The sequence below is a fragment of the Capra hircus genome, chromosome 2 (assembly GCF_001704415.2).
Source record: "Capra hircus breed San Clemente chromosome 2, ASM170441v1, whole genome shotgun sequence".
Lineage (NCBI taxonomy): Eukaryota > Metazoa > Chordata > Mammalia > Artiodactyla > Bovidae > Capra > Capra hircus.
Genome location: NC_030809.1, coordinates 83,915,794 through 83,930,153, shown reverse-complemented (window position 1 = coordinate 83,930,153; position 14,360 = coordinate 83,915,794). Strand labels below are relative to the sequence as shown.

The 14,360-nt window shown below is 40.0% G+C and overlaps 1 protein-coding gene across 3 annotated transcripts in view; it reads left to right on the top strand.

The window, feature by feature from the left end:
- Window positions 1–14,360, top strand: part of GTDC1 (glycosyltransferase like domain containing 1) — a 445,574-nt gene that overhangs the window by 39,735 nt on the left and 391,479 nt on the right. The window lies entirely within an intron of this gene.

Below are 14,360 nucleotides of genomic sequence, written 5' to 3'. Positions count from 1 at the left end.
CTCAGGGAGTTGGTGATGGACAGGGAGGCCTAATGTGCTGCAGTCCGTAAGTATGCAAGGAGTTGTACATGACTGAGTATCTGAACTGAACTGATAAGATCATAGTGTGTGTAATCTTATAATCTTCCTTTTTATTTAGTTTTATATTGTATCATATGTATGCATTGTGGTTTAGTTTGGGTAATTTTTCTATACGACTTAATGTTATGATTAACATACTCATGGATGAATGTTTGTTTTCATTATTTTGATTTTTTCGATAGGATATATTCGTAGAAAGAAAATTATTGGATTAAAGGGAGTATTTTTAATGTCCTTGATTTATGTTTTTACATTCTTTCTGAAAAGTTTTTCCATTTTATATTCCCAATAAAATGAAAATAGCAGCACTGATTATTCCAGGCAGGAATCCCTCAGAAGAAATGGAGTAGCTGTCATGGTCAACAAAAGAGTCCGAAATGCAGTACTTGGATGCAGTCTCAAAAACAACAGAATGATCTCTGTTCATCTCCAAGGCAAACCATTCAGTATCACAGTTATCCAAGTCAATGCTCCAACCAGTAATGCTGAAGAAACTGAAGTTGAACAGTTTAATGAAGACCTACAAGACCTTTTAGAACTAACACCCAAGAAGATGTCCTTTTCATTATAGGGGACTGGAATGCAAAAGTAGGAAGTCAAGAAACACCTGGAGTAACAGGCAAATTTGACCTTGGAATGCGGAATGAAGCAGGGCAAAGACTAATAGAGTTTTGCCAAGAAAATGCACTGGTCATAGCAAACACCCTCTTCCAACACCACAAGAGAAGACTCTACACATGGACATCACCAGATGGTCAACACCGAAATCAGATTGATTATATTCTTTACAGTCAAAGATGGAGAAGCTCTATCCAGTCAACAAAAACAAGACCAGGAGCTGACTGTGCCTCAGATAATGAACTCCTTATTACCAAATCCAGACTCAAATTGAAGAAAGTAGGGAAAACTGCTAGACCATTCAGGTATGACCTAAATCAAATCCCTCATGATTATACAGTGGAAGTGAGAAATAGATTTAAGGGCCTAGATCTGATAGAGTGCCTGATAAACTATGAAATGAGGTTCGTGACATTGTAGAGGAGACAGGGATCAAGACCATCCCCATGGAAAAGAAATGCAAAAAAGCAACATGGCTATCTGGGGAGGCCTTACAAATAGCTGTGACAAGAAGAGAAGTGAAAAGCAAAGGAGAAAAGGAAAGATATAAGCATCTGAATGCAGAATTCCAGAGAATAGCAAGAAGAGATAAGAAAGCCTTCTTCAGTGATCAATGCAAAGAAACAGAGGAAAACAACAGAATGGGAAAGACTAGAGATCTTTTCAAGAAAATTAGAGATACCAAGGGAACATTTCATGCAAAGATGGGCTCGATAAAGGACAGAAATGGTATGGACCTAACAGAAGCAGAAGATATTAAGAGGTGGCAAGAATACACAGAAGAACTGTACAAAAAAGATCTTCATGACCCAGATAATCATGATGATGTGATCACTAATCTAGAGCCAGACATCTTGGAATGTGAAGTCAAGTGGGCCTTAGAAAGCATCACTACAAACAAAGCTAGTGGAAGTGATGGAATTCCAGTTGAGCTGTTTCAAATTCTGAAAGATGATGCTATGAAAGGGCTGCACTCAATATGCCAGCAAGTTTGGAAAACTCAGCACTGGCCACAGGACTGGAAAAGGTCAGTTTTCATTCCAATTCCAAAGAAAGGCAATGCAAAAGAATGCTCAAACTACCACACGATTGCACTCATTTCACATGCTGGTAAAGTAATGCTCAAAATTTTCCAAGCCAGGCTTCAGCAATACGTGAACTGTGAGCTCCCTGATGTTCAAGCTGGTTTTAGAAAAGGCGGAGGAACCAGAGATCAAATTGCCAACATCTGCTGGATCATGGAAAAAGCAAGAGAGTTCCAGAAAAACATCTATTTCTGCTTTATTGACTATGCCAAAGCCTTTGACTGTGTGGATCACAATAAACTGTGGAAAATTCTGAAAGAGATGTGAATACCAGACCACCTGACCTGCCTCTTGAGAAATCTGTATGCAGGTCAGGAAGCAACATCTAGAAGTGGACATGGAACAACAGACTGGTTCCAAATAGGAAAAGGAGTACATCAAGGCTGTATATTGTCCCCCTGCTTATTTAACTTATATGCAGAGTATATCATGAGAAACCCTGGGCTGGAAGAAACACAAGCTGGAATCAAGATTGCCGGGAGAAATATCAGTAACCCTAGATATGCAGATGACACCACCCTTATGGCAGAAAGTGAAGAGGAGCTAAAAAGCCTCTTGATGAAAGTGAAAGAGGAGAGCAAAAAAGTTGGCTTAAAGCTCAACATTCAGAAAACAAAGATCGTGGCATCTGGTCCCATCACTTCATGGGAAATAGATGGGGAAACAGTATAAACAGTGTCAGACTTTTATTTTTGGGGGCTCCAAAATCACTGCAGATGGTGACTGCAGCCATGAAATTAAAAGACGCTTACTCCTTGGAAGAAAAGTTATGACCAACCTAGATAGTATATTCAAAAGCAGAGACATTACTTTGCCGACTGAGGTCCGTCTAGTCAAGGCTATGGTTTTTCCAGTAGTCATGTATGGATGTGAGAGTTGGACTGTGAAGAAGGCTGAGCTCCGAAGAATTGATGCTTTTGAGCTGTGGTGTTGGAGAAGACTCTTGAGAGTCCCTTGGACTGCAAGGAGATCCAACCAGTCCATTCTGAAGGAGATCAGCCCTGGGATTTTTTGGAGGGAATGATGCTGAAGTTGAAGCTCCAGTACTTTGGCCACCTCATGCAAAGAGTTGACTCATTTGAAAAGACTCTGATGCTGGGAGGGATTGGGGGCAGGACGAGAATGGGATGACCGAGGATGAGATGGCTGGATCACCGACTCGATGGACGTGAATCTGAGTGAACTCCGGGAGATGGTGATGGACAGGGAGGCTTGGCGTGCTGCGATTCATGGGGTCACAAAGAGTCGGACACGACTGAGCGACTGAACTGAACTGAACTGAACACACAATTGGCTAATTTAATAGTTAAAAGTTATTTTATGAAATTTGCATTTATTCTTTATTTTTTAGATTGAAATTTTCTTTCTAAGATTTATATCTGTTCCTTTCATGTTAATTTAACCTTTTCCTATTATTTTCTCTAGGTTTATAGAAATTTCACCTGTTACGTTTTATCTTTGCCTCTCTAAAACAGTTTAAAATTTATTTTTGTCATTTCATGCAAAAGACATAGTCCAGTCAAGTTAACCTGAATGTCACAGTTACCATTATTTCTAAGGGATAGTAGTTCTCAGTTTTAATATTCTTAATTTACATAGTATGTTAGTAAATTTTTACATGTGTTCATTTGAAGTGGATTTATATCTATTTAGTCTTTTAAATTGTGATTCTCAAGCTTCAAGTAACCTTATATCTTGGTTACTGTAAAGTTTTTTTTTTTTTTTCATAAGTACAATTGTTCTTCCAACTGGTAAAATTTAAAATTTTGAAGGGAATATTTTACTTGATTGTCGGTGGTGCCAGAGTTATATAATAGTTAAGGTTCTTTTCTCTTTGAAAAATGTGTAAGTGCTTTAAATTTATAGAAAAGTACAAATATGTATAGAGAGTAACACAATGTAACTCTCAGCTTTGTCAAAACTTAACCTTTTTGCCATGTTTACTTCAATTTTTTTGTTTTTCATTCACTTGAGCAGTAGACCTTTGTAGACAGAGCTGAGGCTCTCTGTAGTGCCAATCACTAATTCTGTTCTTTTATGGCCTCAGAGATAGCAGGTATTCTGAATTGGGTGTTCACATTGCCATGCTTGTGTTCATACATATATAATATCCATTACAAAGGGCTTCCCAGTGGTAAAGAACCCACCTGCCAATGCAGGAGACATAATAGATGGGGTTCAATCCCTGGGTTGGGAAGGTCCCTTAGAGGAGGGCATGCAACCCACTCCAGTGTTCTTGCCTGGAGAATCACATAGGCAGAGGGGCCGGCCTGGCAGGCCAGAGTCCACAGGGTTGCAAAGAGTCAGACAGACTGACGTGAAATACCACATCCATAACAAAACGTTATATAAATGATATCTATACTTGTTCTTTTGCAGCTGGCTCTTTTTTCCCCAATATTATGTTTTTAGACTTAATTCGTTCAGCAGATGGTTTAGCAACTCTGAGAATGTGGTATCTGGTCAGCAACTTTAGGATCACAGGGAATTTGTTGGAAATAAAAATTCTCAGGCCAGAACTGGCCACATTTGTGTCTTGTTTGTTGTTTGTTTAGTCCCTAAGTCATGTCCAACTCTTTTGTGACCCATGAACCGTAGCCTGCCAGGGTTCTCTGTCCATGGGATTTCCTAGGCACGAATACTGAAGTTGGTTGCCGTTTCCTCCTCCAGGGAATCTTCCCAACCCAGGGATCAAACTCAGGTCTCCTGCATTGCAGGTGGGTTCTTTGCTGCTCAGCCAATTTGTGCATATCAGTGCGAAATGACAGTGCAAACCAGTGTTCAAACTGTTAATACTTTGGAGGTTGTAATGGCAGAGCATTACATCAAGAGGGGGGCCCTTGCAAGAACATGCATCCATGAGAACTAGGTCTGTTTCAGGCCTCTTTCTAGACCTAATGAACAGAAACTCTGTGAGAAGGGCCCCAAAGTCTGTGTTAAGTAAAGCCTCCAGGTGATTCTGATGAATGTTTGAGTTTGGATCATTTGTATTAGTCCTTGTGGGCCAGCATGAGCTTCCGTCATGGCTCAGTTGGTAAAGAATCCGCCTGCAGTGCTGGAGACCCCGATTTGATTCCTGGTCAGAAAGGTCCTCTGGAGAAGGAGTAGGCTAATGTAACAAAATACCATAGACTGTGTGGTAGAAATAACTGACATTCATTTTCTCACAGTCTGGAGGCTGGAAATTCAGGATCAAGGTGATGGTGGACTTGCTTTATTTTGAGGTCTCTCTTCTTGGCTTGCAGATGGCCAGCTTCTTGCTGGTCACTGTCCTTCCTTGGTGGGTGGGTGCACATCTCTAATGTCTCTTTGTGTATAAAGTCCCTCTTCTTATAAGGACGCTGGTCATATTGGATTAGGGCCCACTTGGTTGACTCAATTTAATCACCTCTTTAAAGGCCCTCTTTAGAAGTGTAGTCAGAAGTGAGGCACTGGAGGTTAGGGGTTCAAGATACGAATTTTGGGGAGACACAATTCAGCCCCTAATTCCACTGCTAAATAGTTCAGTGAATTTAATTTTATTTATTATTAATTTTTGAATTATCTTTTAAAAACTTTTTATTTTGTATTGGGATATGTGCATGTGCTCAGTCACCTCACTGTGTCCAACTCTGTGCAACCCATGGGCTATAGTCCACCAGTCTCCTCTGTGCATGGGATTTTCCAGGCAAGAATGCTGGAGTGGGTTGCCATTTCCTCCTCCAGGAGATCTTCCTGAGCCAGGGATTGAACCCGTGTCTCCTCTGCCTCCCCCATTAGCTAGCAGATTCTTTATCACTGATCCACCTGGGAAGAAACCTGTATTGGAGTACAGCCAGTTAACTTTGTTGTGATGGTTTCAGGTGAACGGCAAAGGGACTTAGCCGTAATTATACATGTATCTATTCTCCCCCAAACATCCCTCGCATTCAGGCTGCCACGTAACACTGAGCAGAGTTCCCTTTACTATACAGTAGGTCCTTGTTGGTTATCCATTTCGAACAGCAGTGTGTACATGTCCATCTCAAACTCCCTAACTATCCTTTCTCCCCTATAGTTCAGTGAATTTTAGAGCTATATTATATTCAGTTTTATGATTATATCCCCATTTATCTTTTTTGCTGTTGATGAACATTTAGAGTATTTTCCATTTTCCCCCACTCTATCAGTCCCACTATGTCCGTTTCTTTCTCGTTATAATTGCTTTTTTGGTTTTTATTTATTTTTGATATGATATCTTGGTAGAGTGTCCTGATATCCGTTGAATTAAACAAAAACAAAATCATGTCCTAGCTTTTGTTTAATAGAAGGCTATATTCTATAAGCTGTTAATTTTGTTAGCGTGTAATTTTAAGTAGTGGTATTTTTGCTTTATGAGACTGGATTTTCCTTGTAGTCCAGCACATGTGGTTTGGACCATATTTTGAGTTAACTACACAAGCTACTATTTCCATATATGGGTGGGTCTGTCATAATGATACTAAATAAATAAGTTCCTTTCTCTGTTTGTAAATAAAAGAGTGACTCCATCATTGTGTATGTTCTGTCTTAAGGTTTCTTGACCTTTTGCAGCTCATTATCATCATCTGGGAATACACTGAATTCCCATTGCTGTTAACTTTTTATGCTGCTATGGTTTATTTGGGAAATAAAGCTATTTTTCTCAAAGTTAGACTTTATCTAAAGTTTTGTACTGGGCTAGGGCAATATTTTCTCTTTGTGCTGAGTTTCCACATGTTCATTATATAATTTATGATCTTATTCCTTTTATTCAAATTTTATTTCGCTCCCTCTACCCCCACACCCTACCCTATAACCTCTTAGAAATGCATTTTACATGTGTCATTGATAGTTTCAGACATTTACTGGATTCATTGAGGACAGATGGATTGTCTGGATCTGGACCGTGTGGTCTCCTGCATAGTCTCCACACAGCCAACCCTGTGGCTCTTTCCCAGCTTGTTAATACATCTCCATTATAAAGCCTCCCTGTACCAGAGGGAGATGAATGGCATCTTCCTGCTTGTCATTAGTTACTCTTCGGTGACTGAACTTGGTGGACATAAAGAAGTCTGAGGATGGTAATAACTGAAGCTAGCAGGGTCTGGAGGCAGTATCACCTGGGAGCTTGTTGGGTTTGCAGATTCTCAGGTCTTGCCTTCGTCCTGTTGAATCAGACGCCTTGCAGATAATTTCCTTGCTTTCATGCAGTTCTCTTGGGATCATGTAGTCTGTATAATTTCTAACAGTATGTGTGGGTTGATAGAGCAAGCCTTAGTGGTTGTCTGTAGCTCTTTTCTCTCCCTTGAGGTGGGGAGAATTGAGAGATGGGCTAGGCTGAAAGTGTGAAGAAAAGGAGTGCTGATCCTTTCACTGGCAAACTTGTGTTGACCTTCAAGGGTGGACTCTTTATTATCTTTTCTTCCTTCATGTCTTTTCACTCCATGTCAGCACTAGACTATTAAGTTTGTGTAACCCCTTGGTCTGCATTTGGTGTCCCTAATTTCAAAGTAAAAACTGCTGGTTTACTGAATGTTTACTGTATAAGGCCCACGTTTGGCTCTTTAGAAGAGGAAAGGTAATATAAGTTCCGGTCCCCACACACGCATTTGGGCATTATAGAGACATGGGTTCAAATTGTGGCTGTGAACTGAGCTTGCTGTGTAATCTTTGGCAGAGTTCTCCATCTCTGCATCTCATTTTCCTCTGTTGTAAAATGAAGGTAACACCTACTGTGCATTTCTTACTGGGATGTTCAGGGGATTAAATGAAGTAGTGTATATGGAGCACTTAAAGCATAATAGGCACTCAGCAAATGGTAGCTGGATGCTATTATCATTATCATCATCATCATCTAGTTATTTCTGTATTTGAACATCACACTTGACTCTACAGGGCATACTATATTAATGGTCTAGGTGACACTTTTCAAGAATTGCTTTCCTGGCTGGGCGATGATTCCATCACTGTGGATAATTTAATTAGCCCTTGCCTGCTGAGCACTGTGGCTGTGGCAGGCAGTAAGAGAAATGTGGTATAGAAAGAGCCAGGGCTTTGGAGTCAGATGATCTTCATCTGTCATTACTCCAGCAGTCGATAGCTGTGCACCTTGGGTGAGCTACTCAGGTTTCTTCTCCATTTTCTCAAAAGTAAGAAAAGAATAGTCACATTTACCTTGAAGCATTATTCTAAATGAAGTTGGGTGGGTGTTGTTATTGTGTGGATTAAATGAGGATATATGGAAAGCACTTGGCTTATCATGGTCACGTAGTAAGTTTGCAACAAATATTGCCTTGTTCCTGTTCCACCCTCCACTTCACCCACTGCAGAATTTTAGTGTCTGATTTATCTCTAATGTATGTTGAGATTTCTTCCAGTCTTTGTAGTTAGAGACCAAGAGGCTAGACTTAGAGAATAAATGACTTTCTTGCTTGATACCCTTGGAACAGGAATAAGTTGACTAAATCAAGGTTTTCTAAGGGTTCTTGATTCCTTGGCTGAAATACAAAATTTTGGGGGGGTGTTTAGAAAAATAATATTTCTTTACTGAAATAAAATGTATATAATGTAAAAATTTCAATTTTCACCGTTTTAAATGTATAGGTCAGTGGCACTAAGTACATATACACTTATGCAACCAAAGGTCTATATTTTAAGGCCAGTTTTGGCTTCCCTGGTGGTGCAGAGGTTAAAGCGTCTGCCTGCGATGTGGGAGACCTGGGTTCGATCCCTAGGTTGGGAAGATCCCCTGGAGAAGGACATGGCAACCCACTCCAGTATCCTTGCCTGGAGAATCCCATGGATGGAGGAACTTGGTGGGCTACAGTCCACGGGTCGCAAAGAGTTGGACACGGCTGAGCAACTTCACTTCACTTTGGTAGTATATTTAAATATTTATTTCAGGTGTTCTGTTTACTTGGCCCACATATTGGAAAGGGCTCTCTGAGTGGCAGATAACAGAATCATCACAGCTAGTTTAAGCAGAAGGGGATTTATTAACTTGTAATATAGGATGTTTGAGGATCAGAAGAGAGGAAAGAATAGACTTTAGCTGAACTTCTAGAACCAACTCCTGGAACCACACTTTTCAGCTGGCTCGCCGAGGGAGCCATGGCCATCTCTGGGCTCAGAAGCACGGTGCCTTGTTCGAGTTGGGAACTGCTGAATGAGAAGTCTTGGCTTTTGCTGCTGGTGCCAGAAGAATCATTGTCTTGCCTGCCATCATTGTTGAATGGGCTGGCCTGTTTTTGCTTGGTTGCTTTTCCTTGTTTCCTTTTCCTTCTGAACTCCTTAGGAGTGTTCCTCCTTGGGAAACCTAGAGCACATACAGATCTCAAGTTGCAAGGGAATCTAGCAAGAGTATCCCTTAGTATGTGAGTGTGTGTGGAATATGTGTTTAATTTTTTAAAAAATATGAGTCCCCGTTATAGATATCAGGGATTTTTAACTTGGGATTCATGGAGAACCTTCTAAAATCATGTACAGTATTATATATGCAATTGGGCCTATTTCAGAGGAGAAGGTTTACAGTTTTTTTTGAAATCTAGGTGCTCTTGGACCCTGGTGTGTGTGCGCCTCGTCGCTTCGGTAGTGACCAACTCTTTGCAGCTCTATAGAATGAAGTCTGCCGGGCTCCTCTGTCCATAGGATTCTTCAAGCAAGAATACTGGAGTGGGTTGCCATGTGCTCCTCCAGAGGATCTTCCCAAACCTGGGACCAAACCCATGTCTCCTGTGTCTTCTGCATTGCAAGTGGAGTCTTTGCTGCTGAACCACCAGTGAAGCCCTGGTAGAATGTTAGTAACAACTAGCCAAAGGCTGTTACAGCTATATGCATCAGAGAAGATGCTGGACTGGAGAGGCCAAGATGGAGTCCTCTAGTATTAAGCTTATCTGTAGTCACAGGGCTGTTAGGACTGAGCAGTGGGCAGACTTAGGGGTGATGGTGGTCGTACTCTGTCATAGATGAGGGCTGACCAGGAGAGCCAAACCTGGGAACTGGCCTAATCTAATGATAGACTAGGGTCACAGTTCCATTTAGAATGTCTGACCTGTAAGTGGATACTGGTCCAAAGGCTAGACAAAGTCAAAGTCTGAATCTGATGGAGTGGGTCAGATTTGAACTCTGAGTTGCAGGCCAGGGTCATTAATGAATAAGAAAACTTAGACAGAAATGGCACACTCATGTTCAAGGAAGGCCTAAAGGAATGGGTCAGCAGTTGCTTTTTAGCTTCTCATCCTTGTGAATTTCCCAGAGAGATTAGGTCTGTCATCAAAATTCTTCATGAAGCCTTTTTGCATTTGGTGGAAGGAACCACAGGTAATTCACAGATTCCTGACCACTCTAGAATTCTATGATTTCAACTGAAGTAATGCGTCTTTCAACGAATAGGGTGCACTGCAGTAGTTTAGAAGTTATGCCAGAGTTAGAAATTTATCCCTGTAGGCTCACCCATTGTGTTCTCGAGTTGGTATGTTTTCTAGGCTTGATTACTCCCTAGAAGAACAATCCTTAATGACAACTTCTCCAGGCCTTCTCAGGATAGGTCCCTTTCCCTGTTTTGTGTGGTGGTGTTGATCAGGTCTTTTGAACCGTGGGATATGGTCAGATGGTCCTATGAAAGATTTGTACTTGAACTAACACCCCTGCCTCTTCTTTCCTGTTTGCTGCCGTCATAGATCAAAGGAGACTAGAATTCACAAGCCCCTTTGTTCTTGGGCTGACTTATTAAAAGGAGTCTTGTCTCCAGAGGATTTAATAATTGAGGTCATGTTGAAATAACATCTTAGAGAGGGTTCCCTAGAGAAGTTTTTTAGGAAAGATTGAGAATGCATTCATCTTGATCTAACTGAGCATTTCCTATAGTAGCAGGATTTAAAAAAACCCTTTCTTTGTTAAGTCATTTAAACATTCATGTTTTATGAGAAAACTTTATGTATGATGAATTTAACCATACATGTGATGAGAGTGTTTTAGTTTCTTGAAGTAGAGAATCAGGTACATGAATACCAGATCGTTTATCAGTTTGGTAGGTTTATAAAGCTTCCAACTGTTGTTTCAGTGTTCTATTGTTTACCCTCCTTCGTTGTGTCTTTTTACTGGGGGCTTCCCAAGTGGTTTGGTGGTAAAGAATCTGCCTGACAATGCAGGAGATGCAGGAGACATTGATTTAGTCCCCGGGTAGGGAAGACCCTGTGGAGGAGGAAAAGGCGATCTACTCCAGCATTTTTGCCTGGAATATTCCATGGACAGAGGAACCTGGTGGGCTAGAGTCCATGCGATTGAAAAAGAGCTGGGCATGACTGGGTGACTCAGCACAGCACAGCACAGCACATAATTGATTACTAACAGTTCTGACTGTCATTGTTTTCTACCAGTCAGATATTTGATTTGATCATGTTAACAATATGAAAGGATAAAGGTAGGGTTATGGTTTCTTGAATGGCATACTGTTGTCAGATTTTAGAACCTTCTATATGTCTATATAGCCAGGATGGGCACTTTAAGGTTTACTGAATCAAACAGTAGAACTGTAGTTTTAATGCACATTTCTGTGCTCCGAAATATATATATGCATCTGTACACACGCACACGCACACGCACACACATACACACACGCACACACACGCACACACACACCCGCACACACATAGTGGATTTCTACTTGCCTCAGCCTTAAAATTTGCATTTGTGGCAGTTTTGGTGGTTAGCCTTGTGAACAACCAAGAGGCCTGATATTATGTCAGTAAAACTGTCTCATAGGTATGATTGAAACAGTTTTATTAGCAGCATATGGGGCATGAAGGAGCCACGGAGGGGAGTTTGGAGTGTGAGGGTGCTGGTCTGTCTTTTTTGGCATATAATTATATCTGTCCTCATGCATGGTGTTATTTGTTGCTGCCTAGGGAACACAGAAGAATAACTTCTAATGTGGTAAAACAAACAAAAAAACAGAATAAATTGTAATTATTGAGTTTATAGGGAATTATTTGGATGAAAGATATGTTTTTTCAAAACTAAATTTTATTTGGTCTTTTAAATTTTATTTATTCAGTCTTTTAAATTAAAACCCAACTTTTCAATAATTTGAATTTTTGGATCAACTTTAGATAATAGACGCCTAGCTGACTTTCATAAATGGGGAAGCAATTTGTTTCTTTTTCCTATTGTGACAATGTATGGTTCTGTTTAATTAGTTTTACTAAATATTTATTAATTTTCTTTAGAGGGATTTGTCGCATTTAAATGTTGAGCACATGCTGACTACTAGATGCTACAGAGAAGACAATATCAGACACAGCCTCTGGGCTGTGGAGTTTAATTCTATAAAAGCAATCACATGTGGATGATGTTTAAATAGTCAGTGATAGGAATGACAGACACACATGTCAGCCAAGTGGTTACCTCTGGGAAAGAGGGAAGTGGGATCAGGAAGAGGAACAAAGAATCTTCAATTGTTAATTTTTTTTTTTAAAATTTCCTTCTTAGCTAAGATGGATTGTAAGAGATTTTAAAACCAGAAATTCAGGTTGGGACTGCTGCTAAGTCACTTCAGTCGTGTCCGACTCTGTGCGACCCCGTAGAGGGCAGCCTACCAGGCTCCCCGGTCCCTGGGATTCTCCAGGCAAGAACACTGGAGTGGGTTGCCATTTCCTTCTCCAATGCATGAAAGTGAAAAGGGAAAGTGAAGTTGCTCAGTCGTGTCTGACTCTTAGCGACCCCATGGACTGCAGCCCACCAGGCTCCTCCGTCCATGGGATTTTCCAGGCGAGAGTACTGGAGTGGGGTGCCACTGCCTTCTCCCAGGTTGGGACTAAGGTAGTGGAATAGTTGGTTGCATCTTCTTTTCCTCCATTTAATTCCTGGCTTGTTCTAAACCAGGGGTCTGGGGATTAGAGAGTAGTAGATTCTGAAAAAAGCCCTGAAGAAAAATGTACTGAAATTTTTTTAAACTTCATCCAGTTCTGCTCACTACCTCAAGACTTAGGTTAAATGCAAGTGTTTATATTATTGCCTACTCTGAAATACTTATATATTTTATAGGTGATTTTCAGTTTTATGGAGGGTAGTTACTCAGGCAAAATTCTTTTACTCTAGAATTACTTTTGATCCTAAAACTAGTTTCAGAGAGACCTAGGCCTTTGAAATGGATTAATTATTAAAGTGATTAATCTCAAAATGGCTAGTGTGGTTCCTTCTGTATGCTGGAAAAATAATATTGAAAGCCAAGCTGTTCAATATTTAGATTGCAGTGATTAAGAAAGCATTATGAGCATATATGCTCATTTATAGAGTGTGAGCAAATAGGGTCACACTTCAAGTGCTTTTCAGATACTCATGACTACTGACTGTCATGTTTTATGACAAGATGATTTTATCTAAGAGCTATTTCCATGGAGTTTTTTTATGTGGATGGAAGACCAAATCTCTGCTTGAAAATATAAGCAAGAATCTTTACACTCATTCTCCCTTTTTAAAATCAGGCTGAAAGTTCTGACTATCCTACGAGGAAAAAGAAGTACAGTTGAATAGTTTTGTTCTACGTGGAGAACAATTTGTTGTTATTGTTGTTCAGTTACTAGGTAATGTCCTGTTCTTTGCAACGCTATGGACTACAGCATGCCAGTCTCCGCTGTCCTCCACTATCTCCTTGAGTTTGCTCAGATTCATGTCCTTTGAATCAGTGATGCCATCCATCCATCTCATCCTCTGCTGGCCCCTTCTCCTCCTGCCCTCCATCTTTCCTTGAATCAGGGTCTTTTCCAATGAGTTGGCTCTTTCCATCGTGGCCAAAGTATTGGAGCTTCAGCTTCAACATCAGCCCTCCTTAGTGAATACTCAGGGTAGATTTCCTTTAGGATTGACTGGTTTGACATCCTTGCTGTCCACGGAACTCTTCTCCAGCATGGGGAACAATACTTAGTAGAGTTGTACATTTATTGGTGGTGATTTGAGACATATAAGAAGAAAAAATATTGAGTAGTTGTAATATGTTTTAAGAGAAAGTGAGCTTTGCTAAATGAAATAGTAATAATCTTAAATTTATCATTTATTTAAACCTCTCCCACCAGATCTTTTAAAAGAGCAGCTAAGAAATATATTCTATCTGATTTGAATTTAATTATTATGATTTTTTTCTTGGGTAAAGTGCCTTATGGACAGTGTAGATGACATAACTGATTGAATAATCAACACTTCACCTTACTGACACTTGCTACTAAGTATGTTTATTAAAGTTCAGATAATAATTGAAATAATGAAGTAGGATTACATTAGTAACATAAAATTTGTTCAGAATAAAGATAGTATTTGGATTAATTGAAATAATCCATCTGTACTATAAAATAATGATTAATGGATTGTTGCCTTATATTTGTGAAGCTCTGTGTGTATGTGTGTATAGTTATCATTATGCACAAATGTAATTATTTATATTTCGTACATATGCTATTTCATTTTGTCATCACAGCAGTTTTGGAAGTAGGTGGGGTAGGTGAGATTTCTCTTTACTAAATGTGGAAAACTGAGTGGCGTAATGATTAAATTGTTCATGGATAGGGCTGCACTAAAATCAGGGCTCCTGACTTCGGGTTTAGT